Source organism: Hermetia illucens, chromosome 2, assembly GCF_905115235.1.
Source record: "Hermetia illucens chromosome 2, iHerIll2.2.curated.20191125, whole genome shotgun sequence".
Taxonomy (NCBI): domain Eukaryota; kingdom Metazoa; phylum Arthropoda; class Insecta; order Diptera; family Stratiomyidae; genus Hermetia; species Hermetia illucens.
Window position 1 is genome coordinate 55097749 of NC_051850.1, and position 24396 is coordinate 55122144.

Below are 24396 nucleotides of genomic sequence, written 5' to 3' on the forward strand. Positions count from 1 at the left end.
TTTATGATGCACTCAAATATTATCTCTATTCAAGCCGCAGAATGCAATTGGCAATCTATAGGGCAGTATGCAGTCCGATATCTATTGATCGGCGGTTCAGTCGTGAATTTATCGATGCATGATAAGAAATCCAAAGTATATTCTCGCAAGTATTGAAATTTCTAGCAAATTATTCTAGCTTTCTTCTACTCTATCCAAATTTCGGGCGACTGTTACACGATAAGGGATCATAAAGTTCCCGATGATGATAGATAATCTACGTGTTATCTGTTATAATTTGGCAAAGTTTGATAGCGGTATAAGTAGAGAAATTCACGTGAATTTCACTCGTCATCATACAGTCCCAGCTAACGATCTGACCCAGTTGAGTATTGGCTTGAGTAAGAAATTCTGGATTTGCAGTGAAGATTCCTATTTTGTGATGACAGTGCGCCAGCAAAAAGATTGGGAGACGTTAGCCATATTGACAAATCTGTTAAGCTTCGCCTATTCGCCAGAACGTTCTCTTTCTTTGCAGATGACTCCAATAGTTAACATTAACCTGTGTGAGTTGTGACATGAAAATCTATTTTCCTCAGAGAACTGGTGATTTCCTCATGAACACAGTTAAAACTTGATCGCTTGTTGTCAATCAAGTGTGCTTGCCAATGATGTACTCAAAACAGTGAAGAACAAAGTGGCCCCCACCTCTTTGGCATGATCATTTTGGTGCCTTCAATGTGGAACGGGTCAAGCTTGTTCAAAATGAGGAGAAGTGATTTATCTGTGAGATTCGAGATATTCTTCAGAATAATCATCTTTTCCAGGTATTATAAGGTCAAGGTGAACAAACTTAAAGATTGCAATTCCAATTCATGATGAGAATAGTTAGTGTGTACTGTATTTTCTGCAAAATCTGAAAATATAGTTACGTCAGCACCAACATCAAGTTAAGATCTTTTCGTTCTGATATCTCTGTATAGGCTTACAGGTTTATTTTGGCAAACTCTCGGACGAAAAATGTTAATGGGCTGACCGATGTCAGTCCTTGGTTCGCCGAAGCCTTCGTCTCCACTCTGCTCGGTCGAGCAACCGGATCCTTCAATTTCCAAAACCGAACAGCATGTAACTTGCATTGTCTGCTGAGTCTTCCTATCTGTTTCGGGATTTTTCTGGTTGCAGCTTCCATTCTACCATGCCTTTGAGTGGGCGCGAGAAAATTCTTCAGTCATCCATATGGCCATGAAAACCTGCCGACTGGAGCTTTCGAATCTTAATATTAATGGAGGCTTCTGGTTCATTGTATAATAGGTACAACTTACTGTTGTATTTTATTCAAAAGCAATAGGAAGGAGTTATCGACATTATGGAGAACCTGATTCTACATGTTGTAAACCGTATAGTTCTTGTGATTATTATCGATTGCCTGATAGCCATGGCAACTGTTCGAAGGTGGTGAGTGCTTTCCATTCAAGAAGAAAATTTGCAGAGCTGTCGTAAATTTGGTTCTCCTGAGGACTGTGTCTGGTGAACTGGGGTTTAAGAACACGCTCAAAGTCTTCGCTACTTGTCTTAAGAACCAAATTTTGGCAAATTTTGAAAATAATTGTTACTGTTTGAGTATAGAGCCGGCCATAAGGTCAATCGGGTTTCAACTGATCTACCTGTACGAGCCACCAATCAATTGCGACCCCTTAACTTCAAGTGTTTCCTAACATTGACCGTTTGTTTGATCCAGCTGTCGCTCGACAGCTGTATTGAGTAACCCGCCTGAGAATATCGGCGAGCATTGGACTGTCATTAGAAATGCTGCGTTCTCCTGTGCTGCACCGGTCTTCGGACACGTCCTGAAGTGGCATCATACGATCTGACTGATTGCAAAGTCGTGGAAGCGGATCGGTGTACAGAAGTGGTTGGAGGTTCTATTGACCGCTGCGAATGATAATGGGCGTCACGCGCTCCAACTCTGATACCGAGCGAAATCCCGAGAAGTGTACGCCATGACAAGAGAGAGTATGCTATTGCGCTGGTCAGGGAAGAGTTAGATTCTGCCAAACGCAATGATTTCAGAAATGTTTACCGCTTCACCATGGTTCTTAACCTTATCATATCCAGTGAGGTTAGCCACTCTAATATACCGATACGGACTGTTCCTAAAAGCAGAAGAGAAATCATCTCGGCCATCAATGCACTCAAAGGTAAAACCGCTGGGCTTAACGGTCTCCCCGTAACTGCATCTGCAGTTACTGCAAATCTGCCACTTCCACTCGTACGAAAATGTTGGGAATCCGAAACCTTTCTCAGAGAGTGGAAAAAGAGAATGATCGTAAAGATTCCAAAGAATGACACTCGTTTTGAGTGTGACAATTCGAAGGGTATCTGCACGCTCCCTGCTGGCTAAAATAATCCTGGAATGTATCAAAAAACATCTCAAAAGCTTGATAGACAGAGAACAAGCTGGTTTCCGGTCAGGATCAACATCCTTTGAATCATTTTGGAACAGTGTGCGGAGTTTAGATCTTCGCTGCATTTGCTTTTCATTGATTTCGAAGAAGCTTTCGATAGCCTGAACAGGAAGTGTATCTAGAGTGCTTGATGCAGCAGGGTCATTCCGGAGAAGCCAATAGCCATTATCTGAGCGACATGTCACATTTTGTACCGAGGTAAAGTTTCGGAGGATTTTGAAGTCCAAAGCGGAGTCCACCAGGGTTGCATCCTGTCACAGATATTATTTCTTCTTGTTATCGGTGACGTTCTTCATGCTGCCTTGTCCGGAAGATGCAGAGAAATTTAATGGAGTAAGACATCTTTCCTCAAACACCTCGATTACGCTGATGACATCTGTTTGTTATCTCACCGAGGCAGGGCCCTTGGCCAAATGACTCTGGATTTGAAAAGAGAGGAAAGTATAGGTTGGACTGAACATAAATACCAACAAAACCAAGGCTTTCACTCTGCCGGCTCATCACACTCTCCCTATCTGCCCTAATGGGCAGAACTGGATTTAGCCCGAAAGGTGAGATAACTGCCCCAAGATCAAGTTGAAACTGTCTTGTACTAGTGTTTTTTATGGGAGTAGCACATGGAAATTGAACTCCACGGTTACTCAAAGCCCCCTCCCTAACTGTTACTCAAAGTCTCCTAGCCTTCGTCAATACATATCTTGCCCGTAGCATCACTCACGTCACTCTTCAGAATGTCCACAGTCGCTCGAGTTGGAGAAAGTGATAATTTTAGTGACCCTCGATAGTGATGTCGAGGAGAGCAGAAACCAATCATAGTCTGGTTTTGATAACCGGCGTGAGTTCAGTTTCTGTTTGTTGATAAGGGGGGGGGGGAGGGGTGCTTTGAAATTTTCCTTTAAACACGTTCTATTCCACACAGGATATCCATAATATAGGCATATGTCAGTAATTGGGTGTAATAATAAGGATAGCAAGAAAGACTGGTGTTTAAGAATATCGTTAAATTATCCCTTTTTTGCAAAAAGTAAATGAAAGGATGGAAATTTGTGGGTTAGTAACCTTGAAATTTCGAAACTCTTCGGATAGAGACAGATTTAACTTTTGTGGCCTTCGAAAAGAAAAACTTATTGTTTTTTGAAATGTGTGCACGCTCCTCAAAAACCGTGTCGAGGACTCTCACAATGCTCACTTTATTTTAATTTTTTCGGCAATATGTAGTGGACATTTTGCGAAGTGAGATGATGGAATTCTGGAGGCATTTTCTCACCCTTTTGAGACACTGTACTTTTTTATTCTATTAACCTTCATACGTTCTTCTGGTCATTTCTGACCAAAATTGATTTTTCGTTGACTCTGTATTAGCTGTTTGTTATTCAATGAACTTTAAATATGGTAACTGATAATTTATTTTCTTCCTAAACATGTTAGACACCAGAGTATTTTTAAAAAATGCTCCGTTCTTGCACAGTAAAAAATGTTACGTTTAAGTTCCTTGGGTCAAAAACGACCAATCGAATGAATTTTGCGAATTCTGGGGATAAATTCCAATAGGAAAATTGTTTTCTTGTATTGCATAGCATCCTATATGTGTTGCAATGTATTTCATCATCTTATTGCACATAGCGTGCAATGTATTGCATCATCCTCGAAGGGCTATAAAAGCGCGAGGTCATTGAACAAGTGTATCATTTGGTAAATCGTTGCCGTATAGTTTAGTTGCATAAAAGCATGGACTTTATCGAAGTAGCGGAGAGTTTTAGTGACGAGGACGAGGAAGTATCCGAAATTGAAGATTATGAATCGGGCGATGAAGAAATTGAAGTTTCGGACGACGACCTTGAAGAAATTATTCTGGAAGACCTACCCGAATATTTATCTAGAGACAAAACTATACAATGGTACGAACATCCTTTCCGACATTCACGAAGAAGTACAAACCCATCACTACAACCCGGAATAACACGCTACGCCGCTTCAAGGATCTCTGATATTCAGTCATCATTCGATCTATTTCTACCACCGCAGTTGGAAACGATAATTTTGCGAAATACGAATCGGGAAGGACGTAGAGTCTTAGGAGCCACTTTTGAAGATATCGATACGCCAACTTTGCGAGCTTACATCGGACTTTTGATTCTTGCAGGAGTGTACCGATCTAACAATGAAGCAACTGAAAGTTTGTGGGATGCTGAAATAGGACGTCCAATTTTTCGAGCCGTCATGTCGAACAAAATGTTCAAGAAGATCTCACGAATCATTCGTTTTGATGATCGGTCCACGAGGAGTAGCCGCCGGGAAACAGACAAGTTTGCACCCATCCGCGAGCTGTGGGACTCGTGGGTAGATATTTTACCAAAACTCTACAATCCGCAAAAGAATATTACCATTGACGAGCAGCTGGTTCCCTTTAGGGGCAGATGTCCAATATATGCCAATGAAACCTGCTAAATATGGAATGAAGAATTGGGTAGCTTGCGACAGCGGTACAAGCTACGTCTGGAATATACAACCTTACACCGGAAGAATAAACAATACACCAGAAAGAAATCAAGGAATGCGAGTCGTTCAAGACCTGACTGCTGGATTGAAAGGTTACAACATTACGGTAGATAATTTTTTTACATCCTATGAACTTGCACAAAAGCTCTTGAAACGAGGGATTACATCAGTTGGAACAATTCGAAAAAATAAACCTTCGATTCCGAGAGTTCTTTTGGAATCAAAGAAGTGGCCTGCACAAAGTTCGAAATTCGCATTTACCAAAGATACGACGTTGGTTACGTATGTACCAAAGAAAAATCGAAGCGTTATTTTACAGAGCACACTACATACTACTAATTCTATAAATAATAAGGAGAATAAAAAACCGCTTATCATCGAAGATTATAATGCGTCGAAAGGTGCGGTAGATACTTTGGATAAACTTGTCGCTTGCTACTCAACGAAAAGAAAAACTAAAAGATGGCCAGTAGCAGTTTTTTGCAACATTATTGATATATCGTGTTATAATGCATTTATATTGTTTACTCAGGTAGAACCGGATTGGAACAAAAGTAAACTCTACAGGCGGCGACTTTTTTTGGAGCAGCTCGGTCGCGCACTGGTGAATCCATATATGCAGATGAGGAAGTCTCTTCCTAGAGCCTTAGCGTCTGCAGACATTGTATTGAAAAGCAGAAATTTAACTGATGACACCAATAACACTACAACAACAAAAGAGGAATCTGCCAAAAGAGGACGATGCAAATTTTGCCCTAAAGACATAAAAACCTCATTTACTTGTAACAATTGTAAAAGGTATGTGTGCAAGCGACACTTTATTGTAAAGTGCAAAGACTGTTAAAACAATATAATGTTTTGAATACTAATAAAAATTATTATCGTTTCTTGAATTTTTTTCATGATTCTTCATGTGGTCAAAAATGACCATAGGACCTTCAACGCTAGTTGAAAAGAGGGTCGTATGAAGGTTAAGCCTAGAGGTATTAGGTGTGGTGAAGGTACTGACCCAGTGCAAATACAGTATGCTCTGTGAATACGCTCGTCCAGCAAACATTTGTTGGGGAGTTATGGTCTTAATGACCTTAACAGTAACAGCGAGAGGGTTTGTAGATTTTGGCAACTTTCATTGCCTCGTTGTCGACCGCACTTCAGATCAGTTGGGTTTTGACTGATCGGGAATAAATCTCTAAAAAGTCTTGAAAGAGTCCATTATCTGATAGCCAGTTATCTTTGGAAGAGAGCGTCGACTCCTCAAAACATTCCTTCATTAATTGCTGAACTTCAGATATACATACATATGTTACATTTCAAAGACTTAAATATTGTGCTAATCGTATATAAACAAACGTTGCCCATCCAAATTGATCTCACATATCTTCACGCATTTCCACTCTACTCCGAGCACAAAAACGCACAGATATGTATTGAAAGTAAATACCACTGGTACTAATTTACACACATGACTATCGTATAGGACACTACCCCCAAACTTAATTAGCATATACATTTGCTAATACAGGTCCGTCTCGAGTACATTAGTCTGAGAATGCAGAAAATTTAAAAAAAAACGAAAACAAATCGGGAAACCAGTATGAAGGTATGAAAGGTTTTGTGTATTTCCTTTATAAAATTTGACTGCACAATTGTCCCACTAGTATCTAGCACGTAATTTATCTGATTGTGTTAGAATACCCACGTTTGCCTGCACAGAAGGGAAAACTTTGACCTATAAAACTTTATTAGTAATAGTGCGATTTTCCCCAAACTTGGTAGGATCATGCTCCATACCGTAGCCTATACTGCTGCTAAATTCCATGATTCTGATACCAAAAAGTATAGTCATCATCATCATCAACGGCGCAACAACCGGTATCCGGTCTAGGCCTGCCTTAATAAGGAACTCCATACATCTCGGTTTTGCGCCGGAGTCCACCAATTCGATATCCCCAAAATCTGTCTAGCGTCCTGGCCTACGCCATCGCTCCATCTTAGGCAGGGTCTGCCTCGTCTTCTTTTTCTACCATGGATATTGCCCTTATAGACTTTCCGGGTGGGATCATCCTCATCCATATGGATTAGGTGACCCGCCCACCATAACCTATTGAGCCGGATTTTATCCACAACCTGATGGTCATGGTATCGCTCATAGATTTCGTCGTTATGTTGGCTACGGAATCGTCCATTCTCATGTAGGGGGCCAAAAATTCTTCAGAGGATTCTTCTCTCGAACGCGGCCAAGAGTTCGCAATTTTTCTTGCTAAGAACCCAAGTTTCCGAGAATACATGAGGACTGGAAAGATCATAGTCTTGTAAAGTAAGAACTTTGACCCTATGGTGAGACGTTCTGAGTGGAACAGTTTTTGTAAGCTGAAATAGGTTCTGTTGGCTGACAACAACCGTGTGCGGATTTCATGATCGTAGCTGTTATCGGTTGTGATTTTCGACTCTAGATAGGAGATTTTATCAACGGTCTCAAAGTTGTATTCTCCTATATTTATTCTTCCCGTTTGACCAGTGCGGTTTGATGTTGTTGGTTGGTTGTTTTTCGGTGCTGACATTGCCACCATATATTTTGTCTTGCCTTCATTGATGTGCAGCCCAAGATCTCGCGCCAATTATCCCTTGCTCGATCTGGATGAAGGCAGTTTGTACGTCGCGGGTGGTTCTTGCCATGATGTCGATATCGTCAGCATAGGCCAGTAGTTGGGTGGACTTAAAGAGGATGGTACCTCTTGCATTTACTTCAGCATCGCGGATCACTTTCTCCAGGGCCAAGTCAAAGAGGACGCATGATAGGGCATGCCGCAGACCGTTGTTGATGTCAAATGGTCTTGAGAGTGATCCTGCTGCTTTTATCTGGCCTCGCACATTGGTCAGGGTCAGCCTAGTAAGTCTTATCAATTTCGTTTGGATACCGAATTCTTTCATGGTCGTGTACAGTTTTACCCTGGCTATGCTATCATAGGCGGCTTTAAAGTCATGAAGAGAAGGCGTAACTGATCGCTTGCCGCAGAGAGAAAATGAAGCCTCCAATGATGTTCTGAGAGCTATCCGGCCTAGCAAGATAGCGGAACATATCTTATAGATGGTACTCAGCAACGTGGTACCTCTGTAATTGCCGCACTGTGTGATATCTCCCTATTTATGTATGAGACAGATAATGCCTCGTTGCCAATCGTTAGCCATTGATTCGCTGTCCCATACCTTGAGCACAAATTGACGAACCACTTGGTGTAATTGGTCGCCTCCATATTTAACCAATTCGGCTGTAATTCCATCGGCTCCTGGCGACTTATGGTTTTTAAGCCGATGAATTGTTGTTTCCTCTATACTCGATGGTGGCAATATTTGTCCGTCGTCTTCAGTTGGCGCCACCTCCTGTTCAGTAATTAATCAAAGTACTCAACCCATCGCTCCAATATGCCCATTCTGTCGGAAATCACATTTCCCTCTTTATCTCGGAAGGATGAACATCGAGATGTCTAAGGCTTCATCCTGTTGACTTGCTGTTAAAACGCGCGCCTGGTGCGGTTGCTCTCTGTACTTTTCGAGTTTACAGACCTGTTGGGTCTCCCAGGCTTCCTTTTTCCGTCTGTGGAGTCGCTTCTCCGCTCGTCGGAGTTCGTGACAAGTCTTCGCGTGTGCCCGCGTCCTTTGAATGCAACATAACTCAGTATGCGGCATTCTTCCGTTCCGTTGCTAGTTTCCATTTTCATCCATTTCCCCTTATAGAGGGGATTGTAGGTGGTGTTGTAATTCGCGCCCCGAGCGCAATGCCAATAAGACAGTGATCCGAGTCTATATTTATATGTTATATGTTTTGACATTCATCAAGGCTGAGAGGTGGCGGCGTTCGATCAACACATGGTCAATTTGGTTGAAAGTGGTCCAGTCTAGAGAGGACCATGTATGTTTGCGGACCGCTTTCCGCCAACCAGGTACTTCCAACAACCATTTCGTATGACACCGCTAATTGAATGATCCGCAGTCCGTTATCATTTGTATTTTGGTGCTTTGGGCTTCTTCCCTACTTGGCTGTTAAAATCCCCAAGTATGACTTTGGTATCATATCTCGGGCAGGCTTGGAGGGTTCGTTCTACTGCCTCGTAGAAGGTATTCTCCTCCGACTCTGCACTCTCCTCTGTAGGGGCGTGAACGTTAATGACGCTTATATTTCTAAACTTGCCTCGCAAACGCAGAGTGCATAGCGTGCGCTTATGTTTGCAAAGCTGATAACAGCGGGGTTCATGTTTTGGCTGACTAAGAAACCTACTCCGAGCACATGGTTTACTGGATGGCCACTATAATATATGGTGTAGCGAACCTTCTCCAAGAAACCGGTCCCTGTCCAACGCATCTCCTGTAACGCCGTTATATCAGCCCTATATTAGGACAGGGTATCGGCTAGCTGCTCAGCGGTTTCATTTCTGTACAGGGAGCGCACGTTCCATGAGAAAATGCGCAAATCGTTATTCCTTTGTTGTTGCCGGGTACGTCGTTATATTATTCGTCCAGTCCGAGGCTCCTGTTGTGGCTTCGTAACAAGTTGTTTTCCATGTAGGGTTACCCCTACACGGGCCCTGCCCAACCCGTAATCTGGAGGACCGGTTGGTACAATTTGTTCCGTTTTTAGGGGCGGGAGACTCGCATTCATCCTTCTCCGTCTGTGGCTTTTCGTTAAGTAATGGGAAAACTGGAAGTTAAAGTACTATCTGGGAATATCTATGGACATTGTTTTCAAATCTTGTGGTAGAGCGATGAAGCTTCCGTACATATTCTGGAATAATGTTCGGCATTTGTGCAAAGTAATAATAATACATCCGGGAGAATATTTAATCCCAAACACAAATCTAAACCAGTTGGAAATATGAGACATTCTACAATTCTTTTCAGTTACCATTTCTGATTGACATATTTAATACACTACACTACACTATACAAAAGGGTAGAATAGTTCTTTAGGAAGCCGTGCAATTTCCCTTGATACTATTGTTATCATTAGTCGCCAACAAAAATAAATTGTGTGCGGTAACAACACCAAACAACCGAAGGGAATAGAATGGTTTAAGATGGTGAGTTGGGAGAATCAAGAATTACTGGTTTTACTTTAATAATTATAAGGAAGTATGCTTAAGGAAAAGACAGATGATAGCCGCGAGATAGAAAAGGGACTACATATGATTAAGGGAGGTTTATTGACAATGCTCCTTTCAGATTTTCTTATGTTAGAGAGCTTCCAACGTGACATTGTAAACGCATATTCCGTCAGAAGTAGCAAATTACCAACTCAACGGTGCAATTAAATCCAATTATAAGGTAACTAAATTGCCCCCTATTCATCATCATCATCATCATCAACGGCGCAACAACCGGTATCCGGTCTAGGCCTGCCTTAATAAGGAACTCCAGATATCCCGGTTTTGCGCCGAGGTCCACCAATTCGATATCCCTAAAAGCTGTCTGGCGTCCTGGCCCACGCCATCGCTCCATCTTAGGCAGGGTCTGCCTCGTCTTCTTTTCCTACCATAGATATTGCCCTTATAGACTTTCCGGGTGGGATCATGTTCATCCATACGGATTAAGTGACCCGCCCACCGTAACCTATTGAGCCGGATTTTATCCACAACCGGACGGTCATGGCATCGCTCATAGATTTCGTCATTGTGTAGGCTACGGAATCGTCCATCCTCATGTAGGGGGCCAAAAATTCTTCGGAGGATTCTTCTCTCGAACGCGGCCAAGAGTTCGCAATTTTTCTTGCTAAGAACCCAAGTTTCCGAGGAATACATGAGTACTGGCAAGATCATAGTCTTGTACAGTAAGAGCTTTGACCCTATGGTGAGACGTTTCGAGCGGAACAGTCTTTGTAAGCTGAAGTAGGCTCTGTTGGCTGACAACAACCGTGCGCGGATTTCATCATCGTAGTTGTTATCGGTTGTCATTTTCGACCCTAGATAGGAGAAATTATCAACGGTCTCAAAGTTGTATTCCCCTATCCTTATTCTTGTTCGTGCTTGTGTTTGACCAGTGCGGTTTGATGTTGTTGGTTGATTCGTCTTCGGTGCTGACGTTGCCACCATGTATTTTGTCTTGCCTTCATTGATGTGCAGCCCAAGATCTCGCGCCGCCTGCTCGATCTGGATGAAGGCAGTTTGTACGTCTCGGGTGGTTCTTCCCATGATGTCGATATCGTCAGCATAGGCCAGTAGTTGGGTGGACTTGAAGAGGATCGTACCTCTTGCATTCACCTCAGCATCACGGATCACCTTCTCGAGGGCCAGGTTAAAGAGGACGCATGATAGCGCATCCCCTTGTCGTAGACCGTTGTTGATGTCGAATGGTCTTGAGAGTGATCCTGCTGCTTTTATCTGGCCTCGCACATTGGTCAGGGTCAGCCTAGTCAGTCTTATCAATTTCGTCGGGATACCGAATTCTCTCATGGCCGTGTACAGTTTTACCCTGGCTATGCTATCATAGGCGGCTTTAAAGTCGATGAACAGATGGTGCAACTGTTGTCCATATTCCAACAGTTTTTTCATCGCCTGCCGCAGAGATAAAATCTGATCTGTTGCTGATTTGCCTGGAGTGAAGCCTCTTTGGTATGGGCCAATGATGTTCTGGGCGTATGGGGCTATCCGGCCTAGCAAGATAGTGGAGAATATCTTATAGATGGTACTCAGCAACGTGATACCTCTATAATTGCTGCACTGTGTGATATCTCCCTTTTTATGTATGAGACAGATTATGCCTCGCTGCCAATCGTCAGGCATTGATTCGCTGTCCCATACCTTGAGCACAAGTTGATGAACCACTTGGTGTAACTGGTCGCCTCCATATTTAACCAATTCGGCTGTAATTCCATCGGCTCCTTGCGACTTATGATTTTTTAGCCGATGAATTTCACGGACTGTTTCTCCTAAACTTGGTGGTGGCAGTATTTGTCCGTCGTCTTCAGTTGGCGGGACCTCCAACTCGCCGATGTTCTGGTTGTTCAGTAGCTCATCAAAGTACTCAACCCATCGCTCTAATATGCTCATTCTGTCGGAAATCAGATTTCCCTCTTTGTCTCGGCAGGATGAGCATCGAGGTGTATAAGGCTTCATCCTGCTGACTTGTTGGTAAAACTTCCGCGCCTGGTGCGGTTGCTCCCTGTACTTTTCTAGTTCACAGACTTGTTGGTTCTCCCAGGCTTCCTTTTTCCGTCTGTGAAGTCGCTTCTCCGCTCGACGGAGTTCGTGATAAGTCTCTGCGCGTGCCCGCGTTCTTTGAGAATGCAACATTACTTGGTATGCGGCATTCTTCCGTTCCGTTGCTAGCTTACATTCATCGTCAAACCAGCCGTTCCGACTCCTTTTGCGGCTGGGGCCAAGTATATTTGTGGCCGTATCCATGATAACGTTCTTCAGGTGGTTGTGAAGATCATTAGTTGATGCTTCATCTCCAGGTCCTCTATTGACTGCGGTTATTTGGGCATCCATTTCCCTCTTATAGGTGTCGCGGAGGGTTGTGTTGTGGATGGCTTCAGTGTTCACTCTCACCTGATTGTCAGAGGGGATTCTAGGTGGTATTGTTATTCGAGCTCGGAGCACCATGCCAACGAGATAGTGATCCGAGTCTATATTGGCCCCCCTATATGTTCTGACATTCATCAAGGCTGAGAGGTGGCGGCGTTCGATCAACACGTGGTCAATTTGGTTGAAAGTGGTCCCGTCTGGAGAGGCCCACTTATGTTTGTTGACCGCTTTCCGCGCAAACCAGGTACTTCCAACAACCATTTCGTGTGACCCTGCTAATTGAATAGTCCGCAGTCCGTTATCATTTGTTTTTTCGTGTAAGCTATGGGAGCCAACGTATCGCCTGAATACGGGCTCCTTCCCTACTTGGCTGTTAAAATCCCCAAGTATGATTTTGATATCATATCTGGGGCAGGCTTCGAGGGTTCTTTCTACTGCCTCGTAGAAGGTATCCTTCTCCGACTCTGCAGTCTCCTCTGTAGGGGCGTGAACGTTTATGAGGCTTATATTTCTAAACTTGCCTCGCAAGCGCAGAGTGCATAGCCGTTCGCTTATACTTTCAAAGCCGATAACAGCAGGTTTCATTTTTTGGCTGACTAAGAAACCTACTCCGAGCACATGGTTTACTGGATGGCCGCTATAATATATGGTGTAGTGGCTCTTCTCCAGGAAACCGGTCCCTGTCCATCGCATCTCCTGTAACGCTGTTACATCAGCCCTATATTGGGACAGGGTATCGGCTAGCTGCTTATCAGCTTCATCTCTGTACAGGGAGCGCACGTTCCATGAGAAAATGCGCAAATCGTTGTTCCTTTGTCGTTGCCGGGTCCGTCGTTTTAACATCCGTCCTATCCGAGGCTCCTGTTGTGGCTTCGTAACAGGTTGTTTTCCGTGTAGGGTTGTCAGCCCTACCCAACCCCCAACCTGGAGGACCAGTTGGTACAATTTGTCCCGTTTTTAGGCGCGGGAGACTCGCCTTCATCCTTCTCCGTCTGCAGCTTTTCGTCAAGAAAGAGCTCCCAGCGGTCACCACGTGGAGGTGGAGATAGGGTTTGGTAGTAGAGCTGTTGGTGTTGGTTCAGCAGGCATTTCCCAGGTTTTATGCTCCATCGTGGGTACCAATCCACGTTTCGCCCCGGGACCTATACTACCCTTTGACCACCTGCCCCCTATTATTATCAATATTATATGGATCAGGTACTCCACCTCTACGAAATATCTAGATACGACAGAAGTTCAGCGACTTTAAAATAAACTTTTAAATTTTACAAAATCTTCACCAGTTCCAAATCCACTTATACTTTGCGCAGAAGTCTCCAATGATATGGTAGGTGGGAGACCAGGCCAGACTGCATCCTTAATTATAAACTATTCTATATTCCCACTTTATAATTGCTTCCAAGATACCTGGCCATCTAGACGGAATCCCTCCAATTCCAAGTCCATCCACTAATTTACAAAGCTAATTTATCATTATAGTTGATAAATATATTTTTCAACGAACTCCTGTTCCTCCAGGGATTTTTTCCGACGCTATCATTAATAATATGCATAATTAATACGATTATATGGAGGATCATCTTCTGGTGTCTTGCCAACACCCCATTATCCATTTTTCTGCTCAATCTCATTCGCAAAAGAAGAAGGAATGAAAAATGCCGCCAAACCATCTAAGAAATGCAAATTCCCAGCTGAGAGTATCATAGTTCATTCATTACGTGCACGTCTCATGGAAAATGTATACAGTTACTTGGTGCTCGTCCTGTAGGCCGTTGGCTGCCTGGCCAAAGAAGTAATTTACTCTCGCTTCCATCCTAACCCAGGCCACTGAAAAGCCAGGGGGGACACGGTACGAAACATCCTTGGCGCTATGTTGAACTGAACCAGATTGATTCATGCCCGAATACGAAACTACCCCGATCCTCTCCGTCCAGGAGCGCCGTGCATATAGTTTTAGTAACGTTTCCCATAGTTTGCTGCTTGAGTAACCTAAGCCGGCACTATTCTAGCAAATGTTTACACACACATATGAGCCGGCATGGAAAAACGCTAAAAGCCTATGCCGTGTCAACCAACAAAGCAGCACTCGGGCAACCCTCTCCTTGCTTCTGTTTTCCTTAATTTGTACGCTAGTCGCGTAAAATCGATTTGTTTCCCGCTTTTCCTTGAGATGTCAAATGTTCCAGAGCCGTTTTTACGCCTCTGTTGTTGATGAAGGATGCCTTACATCAAATTCCGGACAGGGAGTGGGGACGAATGGCTGGGAGTGATACGACGATTGGATGGATGTATGGCTGGTGGTTGTTTTTCCGTGTCATCCTTCAAACGTAACGTAATGTCTGTGTTCTCCAAAGGGATATAAACTCTCTAATTTCACCGATTTCACCTTTGTAAAATTAATTTTTTTTTGCTGTGGAGACCCTGTTCTCACCCAAATATATTTTTCATCTTTTGCGGCTTTCGTTCTAGTGATGGGGAAAAGTCGGTGTGGAGATGTTTTCTAGGGGATGCTTGCTCTTATTATGGAAAGCGCTTGCGTACGGCGAGATGCTCTCAGCAAGTACCTGCTCTTCACTATCGAGTTCAAGGAATCTACTTTCTTTCGAAATAAGGGTGTGAATATAATATCTTCGCCATTCAGCAAATTCGGAGTTTGATTTTTCCTCGAAATCGCGAATGTGCTAATATTTTACTTTTTGGATGCGCATCAGGTAAAATTCCACCTCTTGCAATGCTCACGACTTTTTAAGAAATTAGATGCTTACACCTGATAATTTAACCTCACAGGTGGGAGTCACTCCTGGAAAGTTTTGAGAAACACTACCAGTGGCCCATAGCGGGAAAATTCTGCAACTTCCTATGGGAATCGTTAAAAATTTCTTTCAGTTGATTTCCATACGCCTTGTATTCCGATACCCTTTCAAGAACTTGCTCGAAGCCTATTCGCCATTTACGGATGTCTCTAAATTGACATATGAGCATGCTTACCATTCAGTGACATCGTCGTATCCAGTCCTTACCTCGGTGAGGGGTTTATGGAGGGGGTCCCCTTTGCTCAACTCCGGTGAACCTCCGCCTTAAGAAGTTTTGATTTGCCAACCCCACACTCGGAGAAGAAGAGGGTAAAAAAATGAACAAGAAAGAGGAGATTCCCCGTCAAAAACTGATAGCTGTCTTATAAAGTTACGACATCTCAAACAGAGGCTATTTGCATGTCAAAACCAGGTCTACTGGAAAGGCAATTATCGACGCAATTTTTAAGATAGCCTCCCGCTTCTTCTTTCATTCTCGTCCTATCCCTTCCAAGGACCGGGTTAAAAATCAAACACTGCGGTTCTTACTTTAAAATAGCCCCTGTTTGAGGAGCTATCATTTTTTACAGAAAATAGGTTGTGACAATTCTATAATGAGGTCCGAAAGAAGGGTCTTCTCCTTGCTCCTGCAAACCATTGCAATCCCTCTCCCGGGGCAAGGTTGAAAATTCACATCTCTCAATTCATAGTATGATGATATAAAAAATATGCTAATTTGAGGTATGGTTGACACGGAATTTCATCAGTGTTGAAGTGGAAGGATCGCTCCCCTCTTCCTCCATAAACGTTCCACCCTTACCGATGATAGGGCTCCAAATTCAACTTGGAGCATAGATTTATCCATATCCCCATCAAAGGCTACGCCTCCTATGAGTTGTTTCTCTGTAACTTTTTGATCATCATCATCAACTGTAACAATCGCGTCCCGTTCAGGTCTGTTTTTGTAAGGAACTGTATCTGGGTAAGTTCTACCAATTTCATATCCGCAAAAGCCTACCGTCCTAGCTTACGTTATCTATCCATCTGGGGCAGAGTTTTCCAAGACTTCTATTTTGATCTTTAGATTTTCAGAGAAGTTGAAGGTAAGTTTTGCCGGACCGTCTGATCGAGAGATGGCTGCTAGGCAGAGGAGATCATTTTTGGTTCAGATTTTGGACTTGCTGGAAGCAAGTTGGCAGTTGTGATGTTCTTTGTGCCGACAAACTCAGGAGAATGATTTTGACTGCGGGAAATTAACTTGGAAGTGAAGAAAGTGGATCGAAATTGCGAGATTTTATTGAGAGGTAACTGCACGCAGAGGTGAAGGATTGGTGGGATTCGGTGGACATTGCTCGAATAGGTCGAAATTATAGATTTTATAGCTTGAAAACTTGCAAAGTTAGCAATCGAGCGTGGTAAAAGTACAAAATTTCTGTCTTTGTCGAGTGGAAAATTTGAAATCGAGGGAAGGCCATTCCGAAGAAGTACTGTTTGCGAAGGAGTGTTGGCTGGACTGTATCATTGGCCGGTTGAAGTTAATGTATTTAATTTTTAAGCGACTCTATGCTCACTCAATAACTTGGGAATCTTATCGCTCAGTCCGCTAATCGAGCTGCTCGAGAGTAGCGCGTGCATGAATAGAATTTCAAGAAAATTAAGGAATTTTCCTTTGGCATTGTGACTGTAGTATGCAATGAACGTCAGTTCTCGTCGTTCATCACGACAAACAACCGAGAGATTTGTCGATATTATATATTTTTACCTTAACTAATTTCCATTCTGATCCATGTCAACAGGCGGAACTCTGGGTGGAACCCTAAGCTTTCTTTAATTCCCCTTTAATTTTATTATTTATTATTCATTTTTAAGTTATCATTTTAAGTTTATTATTTAAATTCACAATTCATAATTGGTCAAAGGGTAGTACAGGTCCCAGGTGGATTGGCACCCACGATGGAGCATAAAACGTGGGAAACTCCTGCTGAACCAACACCAACAGCTCTACTACCAAACCCCAATATAATGCTTATGTAACAGCGAAGATGCGTTGGACGGGGACCGGAGAAGAATCGCTACAGCATATATTATAGTGGCCATCCAGCAAAACATGTGCTTGGAGTAAGTTCCTTAGTCAGCCAAAAAGTGAAACCTGCTGTTATCGGCTTTGAAAACATAAGCGAACGGCTATGCACTCTGCGCTTGCGAGGCAAGTTTAGAAATATAAGCCTCATTAACGTTCACGCCCCTACAGAGGAAACTGCAGAGTCGGAGAAGGATACCTTCTACGAGGCAGTAGAACGACCCCTCCAAGCCTCCCCAGATATGATATCAAAATCAAACTTGGGGATTTTAACAGCCAAGTAGGGAAGAGACCCATATTCAGGCGATATGTTAGCTCCCATCAAAATACATCAAAATACAAATGATAACGGACTCCGGATTATTCAATTAGCAGTGTCTCACGAAATGTTTGTTGGAAGTACCTGGTTTGCGCGGAAAGCTGTTCACAAACAAAACGTAGGCATCTCCAGACGGGACCACTTTCAACCAAATTGATCGAACGCCGCCACCTTTCAGCCTTGATGAATGTCAGAACATAGAGGGGGCCCAATATAGACTCGGATCACTATCTCGTTGGCATGGTGCTCTGAGTTTGAATAACAACACCACCCAGAATCCCCTCTGACAATCAGGTGAGAGTTAACACTGAAGCCATACACAACGCAGCCCTCCGCAACACCTATAAGAGGGAAATGGATGCCGCAATAACCGCAGTCAACAGAGATCCTGGAGATGAAGCATCAACAAATGATCTTCACAATCACCTGAGTACCAACTATAAGATATTCTCCGCTATCTTACTAGGGCGGATAGCTCCATATGCCCAGAACATCTTTGGCCCATACCAAAGAGGCTTCACTCCAGGCAAATCAGCAACAGATAAGATTTTCTTTCCCGCAAGCGATGGAAAAACTGTTGGAATATGGACATCAGTTACACCATCTATTCATCGACTTTAAAGCCGCCTATGATAGCATAGCCAGGGTAAAACTGTACACGGTCATGAGAGAATTCTGTATCCCAACGAAATTAATAAGACTGACTAGGCTGACCCTGACCAATGTGCAAGGCCAGATAAAAGCAGCAGGATCACTTTCGAGACTATTCAATATCCACACGATGCCCTATCATGCGTCCTCTTTAACCTGTCTCTGGAGAAAGTGATCCGTGATGCTGAGGTAAATGCAAGAGGTACGATCCTCTTTAAGTCCACCCAACTACTGGCCTATTCTGACGATATCGACATCATGGGAAGAACCACCCGAGACGTACAAACCGCCTTCATCAAGATCGAGCAGGCGGCGCGAGAGCTTGGGCTGCAGATCAATGAAGGCAAAACAAAGTATAGGGTGGCAACGTCAGCACCGAAAATCAACCAACCAACAACATCAAACCGCACTGGTCAAACGGGAAGAATAAGGATAGGAGAATACAACTTTGAGACCTTTGACAATTTCTCCTATCTAGGGTCGAAAATCACAACCGATAACAGCTACAATGGTGAAATCCACGCACGGTTGTTGTCAGCCAACAGAGCCTATTTCAGCTTACAAAGACTGTTCCGCTCGAAACGTCTCACCATAGGGTCAAACCTCTTACTGTACAAGAGTATGATCTTGGCAGTCCTCATGTATTCCTCGGAAACTTGGGTTCTTAGCAAGAAAAATTGCGAACTCTTGGCCGCGTTCGAGAGAAGAATCCTCCGAAGAATTTTTGGCCCCCTACATGAGGATGGACGATTAGCCTACATAACGACGAAATCTATGAGCGATACCATGACCGTCCGGTTGTGGATAAAATCCGGCTCAATAGGTAACGGTGGGCGGGTCACTTAATCCGTATGGATGAGGATGATCCCACCCGGAAAGTCTATAAGGGCAATATCTATGGTAGAAAAAGAAGACGAGGCAGACCCTGCCTGATTTCGTCACTTAATTCCTGATCACGGATGAGCATTCACGATGAAGAGCAGCTCAAAGTGTGGAAGGAGCACTTAACCATGATTCTCGCCCGTATAATATCAGCTGAAGTTGCACCTTTTGCAGATCATTTAGTAAACCATCGAAGCAGGATACGGAATTCACCAATAGACAAAAGCGAAATTATTTTCTTCATCAATGCACTTAAATGGATGAAAGCCGCCGCTTTGACCCTTTCCTTAGAGAACTTTTTGGTGCAGACAATTTCTGCATTGTTGGCTTTTCCACACTTTCGTAAATGCTGCCTGAGTGAAAGAAGGAGATTGTTGAAATTCCAACGAACGGTACCTGAGTGCGGTAATTTCAAGGATATTTGCGTGCCCCCTGCAGTCGCGAAGATATTAGCTAAAGTCATCCTGGAACGCATCAAGGAAGGAAGGTCTCGAAAAATTAACCGACGGAGAGCAAGTTGATCTCCGTACTAAATCCTCCTATACGGACCACATTAACATCCTTCGGATTATTGGAAAGCAGTGCGTGGAATTTAGATCACTGTTTCGCCTGCTTTTCATCTATTTCTAGAAAGTTTTCAGCAAAATGAACATGAGTGTATTTGGAATGCTCCACGCAGGAGCGGCATTTTGCAGAAACCCAGCGATGTAAAATTTTAAAGAAATTTGAAGTGCAAAACGGCGTTTGCCAGTGTTGCAGCTTGTAAGGAACATTATTTGCTCTTGTTGTCGGGAACGATCTACATGTTGCTTGCAAGACCTGCAGTGATTCAATGGACCATGGTATCATTCCTTTGTTGTTCGAACCATTGGCGGTACTAGACATGTTTTCGTTGCTTTGTCCGAAACTTGGAAATGCAGCTATGTTAATCTCAATATTAAGTTGCCACCTTCTTTTTGTAATATCCCCATATAGTATTGACCACCACTGTTCCTCAAAAGCTTCAAACTGTCGTCAATTCATGTCTGTATCGTCCAATCGGTGTACGGACCAAGTGCTATTCTGGAACGTGTTGATGAGAAGGTGGAAACGGCAGTCTATAGGTGACATGTTAAGCAAGGCGTCAACTCCATTGCGGGTTATTCCATGCCCCTGGGTGGGTGTCTAGTGGGTCACCTAGAAATATGTGGTGGTGGTATATCACAGTTAAGTCACTATAGACTTTCTTGAATGTACGTCTTCCCGGAACACAATTGATGTAGCTGAAAGGGAAGCATGGAAATCTTACAGGAGAAATTGGAACAGTGTAAGCATGGTGATTACCAGTGAATAAGCTCAAGTTTCTATACAATTCCGATATCCAGCGATGAGAGTATAGAACAATAAAAGCGACCGAAATATATTTTCGGTATACCCTGCTCCCAGCTACACGCCACCTCTTGGAAGTAGGTTAGGACAGTCTGCATATTAACACCTGAGAGGGATAATAGTTTAGTTCAAAAGGACTTCAGACAAATTTGCCTAACATCATTCTGGCTGAAATCTCTGCAGAGACTTCTGAGGGCCTTATTCACAAGAAGGCGTTCAGGTCGTATCTTAAAGAAGACAAACATGTGTGCCAGTGCGAAAAGTTTTGTAAATTTCTTTAGTTTCCAAAATACAGGTTTTAACTGTAAAAGGACGTTACCTCGCGTGATGGGCAAGCTCGTGGACATTGAAAGGGCTTTTGACTGTGCGCCTTTCCAAAAACTGTGTGATGTTGCCAATGAGCACGGTGGCGATGGTACTTTATTTAAGTCGGTCTATTCTACGCTCACGCAAAGATTGCTGTGTGCTGAAAAGGTGTTGATCGCTACCTGACGACAAAAACAAGGAAAGATTGCCTTCAAGGATGATGGAATATGTTGATCGACTGTCTATTCCGTGAACTGGAAAGTACTAGTACACGCGCAAGTTTATGCGGATGACATGGCTTTTCGAACCGTTGATCAAGCCACGGCTGTGTTATTTCCAAATAAGGAGAAGCTTAATGACTTTTGCCTTTTAAAGAAGAGGAGAATAACCTTTCTACTCACTGGAGAAGTGAAATGTCTGCGAGTTATTTTAGATAAAAAGTTTCTTTGGAACAAGCAGAGGTAAAGATGAAACAAGTTCTCACACCTTATGGACTATGCGGATGGGCCTTTTCCACGACGTACGTTTCTATTATTAAGATTATGATTGCATATGCATCCATCGTGTGGTGTTGTAAGTAAAAGAGGGGCAAACGAGTTATCACTGTAAGCTAGTAACATTGCAAAAATTGTATATCTAGATATTACCGGCGAGTTGAGCAGGATATCCATGCGTTACATAATTTGTAATCCTTGGATATATATAGGTATTCAGAACATTGCAATGAGAGCAACTCAAAAAAATAATTTGTTTAGGTTTATGGGGAAACATTGGATATAAGAGACACAGAGCATTATTGTTTGACAGGAGATATAAAGTTAGTCTTAAGCGCTGAGAAAACTGGAGCAAACTAGAACAACGTATGTCAGGGTATACTAAGGTCTTCTACACCGGCAGCTCATAAGTCCTAATTAAAGACAGGTGCATCGGAATCTGTTGCGATGACCAGACAGGCCTTTTATCAAGTAGCAAAATAGGGCCCAATTTTCCCCATTTTGTGAGAACTGGGAATGGTAAATACTGGTATTAAAAACTGGAAGAGGCCTCCCAAACTTATCCTGATATAAGATGCTCATGCTTACCTCAATGGTAGGGTCGGTAAGGGAAGTTTTAATTTATCGCAATGTCCCCGGTAACTATATCGACTCCTTCATGCAAAATGACGAATTTTTTTCCTGAGGTTAGAGGCAAATTCATTCCACTACAATGGAAGCATTCCTTTTGTCCACCGCTACCTACTTACAAGGTCAATTTGTAATTATTGTAGTAGGCTCGAGGGGTCATAACAATATCCGTAAGTTGTCGCTGCTGAGTCTCTCCGTTTGCAGTTGGATATTAGACTTGGTACGCCAGTTATGTACAGATTTACAGAAAGGGTGTTGCACCTATGAATATTCGGTACTCAGTGCTCCTCTCATCAATAATTAATCTCTAGAATAATTTAATTAGGTCTACGACATTTAGATGTTTTTGTCCATTCTAGCTATGTATAGCCGTCGATATCCAACAACCGCAAAGCCGAAACCGTTTCTACTGTGGCATTTAATATTACAAGCGCACCGGAGGAACTAGAACTGGTTCCTTTGACGGATTCATTCAGAAGAAGCTCGATTCATCGCATATGCTTACCCATACGGGCAGTATCCTCGCGATTGAAATTGCTTTTTAGTGGGGAGCTTGTAGCAGGAGGATATGCAAAGGAAAAACTTTGGCGCCAAACGACTCGCCCAATCAAGATCTGGCTTTATTGAATTGGGTAACAACATCATGGCGCTCTGCGAATTCATCAAGGAACGCCGGAATATAAGGGATATGCTAAGAGGCATTTGGTTGGCATACGGTGAGGCCCACGATGAAATAGGGGGAAGAAGGTCTTGAGCGAATATGTGAGTCAGGCGACACGTACATCCAAAACACGAGAGAGGAGAAACTGACGAGAAAAAAGGGTTCAACTTCCAAAAAAGTGGAGCCTATAAGGAGGACGGTTGAATCTCCCGTGAAACTCAGGTAGCCACGATTCCAGAGAAATGGAGTGGGTCTGTCTAAAGGGATGTGGAAGCCTGTAGAAGGATGACATGTTGGAAAAGGAGAGATTGGAAGAAGATAAGACCGGTCTCAACATTTGCAAACGTGGTGAAGGGTCATACGCTGATATTCTCAAAAAAATGAAGGTAGACCCCGAAATCACCAACTTAGGAGATAATGTTAGCTGGATTAGAGGGTTCCAGAAAGGAAACCTTATTTTGAAACTGAGGAAATCCATGGATGTAACCGTTGATAAATGCTAGACCCAAATTCAAAATACCTTGGGATAGGAAGCCGGAGTAAGGACTAAGTAAGGAAGTAATGCTTCAGCTACCTTAGGTTCGGTCATATTGCGAAGGCATACATCCGTCTAAAATTTGGAGCAATGCAGAAAATGCGAAGCGGAAGGTCATATTCGCAAGGACTGGGTAGCTGATTCAAATTACTTACTGTGCAAAGGGAAGGGCGATGTGGATCATCGGCATATTGCAATACAGGAGATTCCTTAATAAAAATGGCAAATGATGACAAATCAACCTCAACCACTGCTATGCTGCGCAGGTCCTACTCTCGTGAATCATCCACTGGGAAGAATTCGATGTGGCTATAATTAGTAATTAGTGAGCCATATCAAAATTATGGTATTTGAGTCAAAGACCAAACGGGTCATGCAGCGTGCTATGCACTTGCGAAGAACAAGTCTTCCAGGAAATAATCGAGCATCCGGAGGATGGATTCTTGACCACTAGTGAAGGAAATCCACATAAATAGGTGTTATGCTCAAATTGGTAATGAAAAGGCTGCGAAAATCGCCTTAGGTGACTTGCCTACAGTTTCTGTTTCCTCATTAACAAAACAGCGGAAAGTATACGGTGGTCCAACTTCAAGAGCTGCAGGAAATATGTGCAAGGCTGAGCGACAACAAGGCCCCAGGTTTAGATGATATTCCTAACAAAGCTTCGAAACTTGCAGTGAACACTATGTTCAACTTTTTTGCTAACACCTTCGATGGATGATTAAAAAAGGAATATTCCCTGCTCAGTAGAGAAAATAAAAGTCGGTGTTGCTTCCCAAATTCAATCAACCACCTGGAGATCCAGTATTATATCACCCGATCCGCTCGCTGTATACAATGGGAAAATGATGAAGTGAGTCTACCTATCGTCGAAAGCATCAATGGCTTGTCGTCAGTGCATATTTGCAATAAGCATGGTGGTGAATCTGGCAAAAGATGGAGTGAGCTGGCAGCTGCTGTGTCCTGTTGGCACTGAATGTCAAAAAATGCATTCAATTCCAGTGTAGTGACGAGTCAAAGAGGACTCTTTGGCACGGACCGCTGACCCAAAGAGTATATCATCACAGCGGAGGCACCACAGAGCTCGATACTGGGTTTCTTGGTGTGGAATGCCATTTATAATGCGGTGCTTGTTCTTGACGTCCCAGATAGGCTACAATTGGCGGTTATATGGACGATTTGGTTGTAGTTCTTACTCACTTGGAAATTCAGACAGAA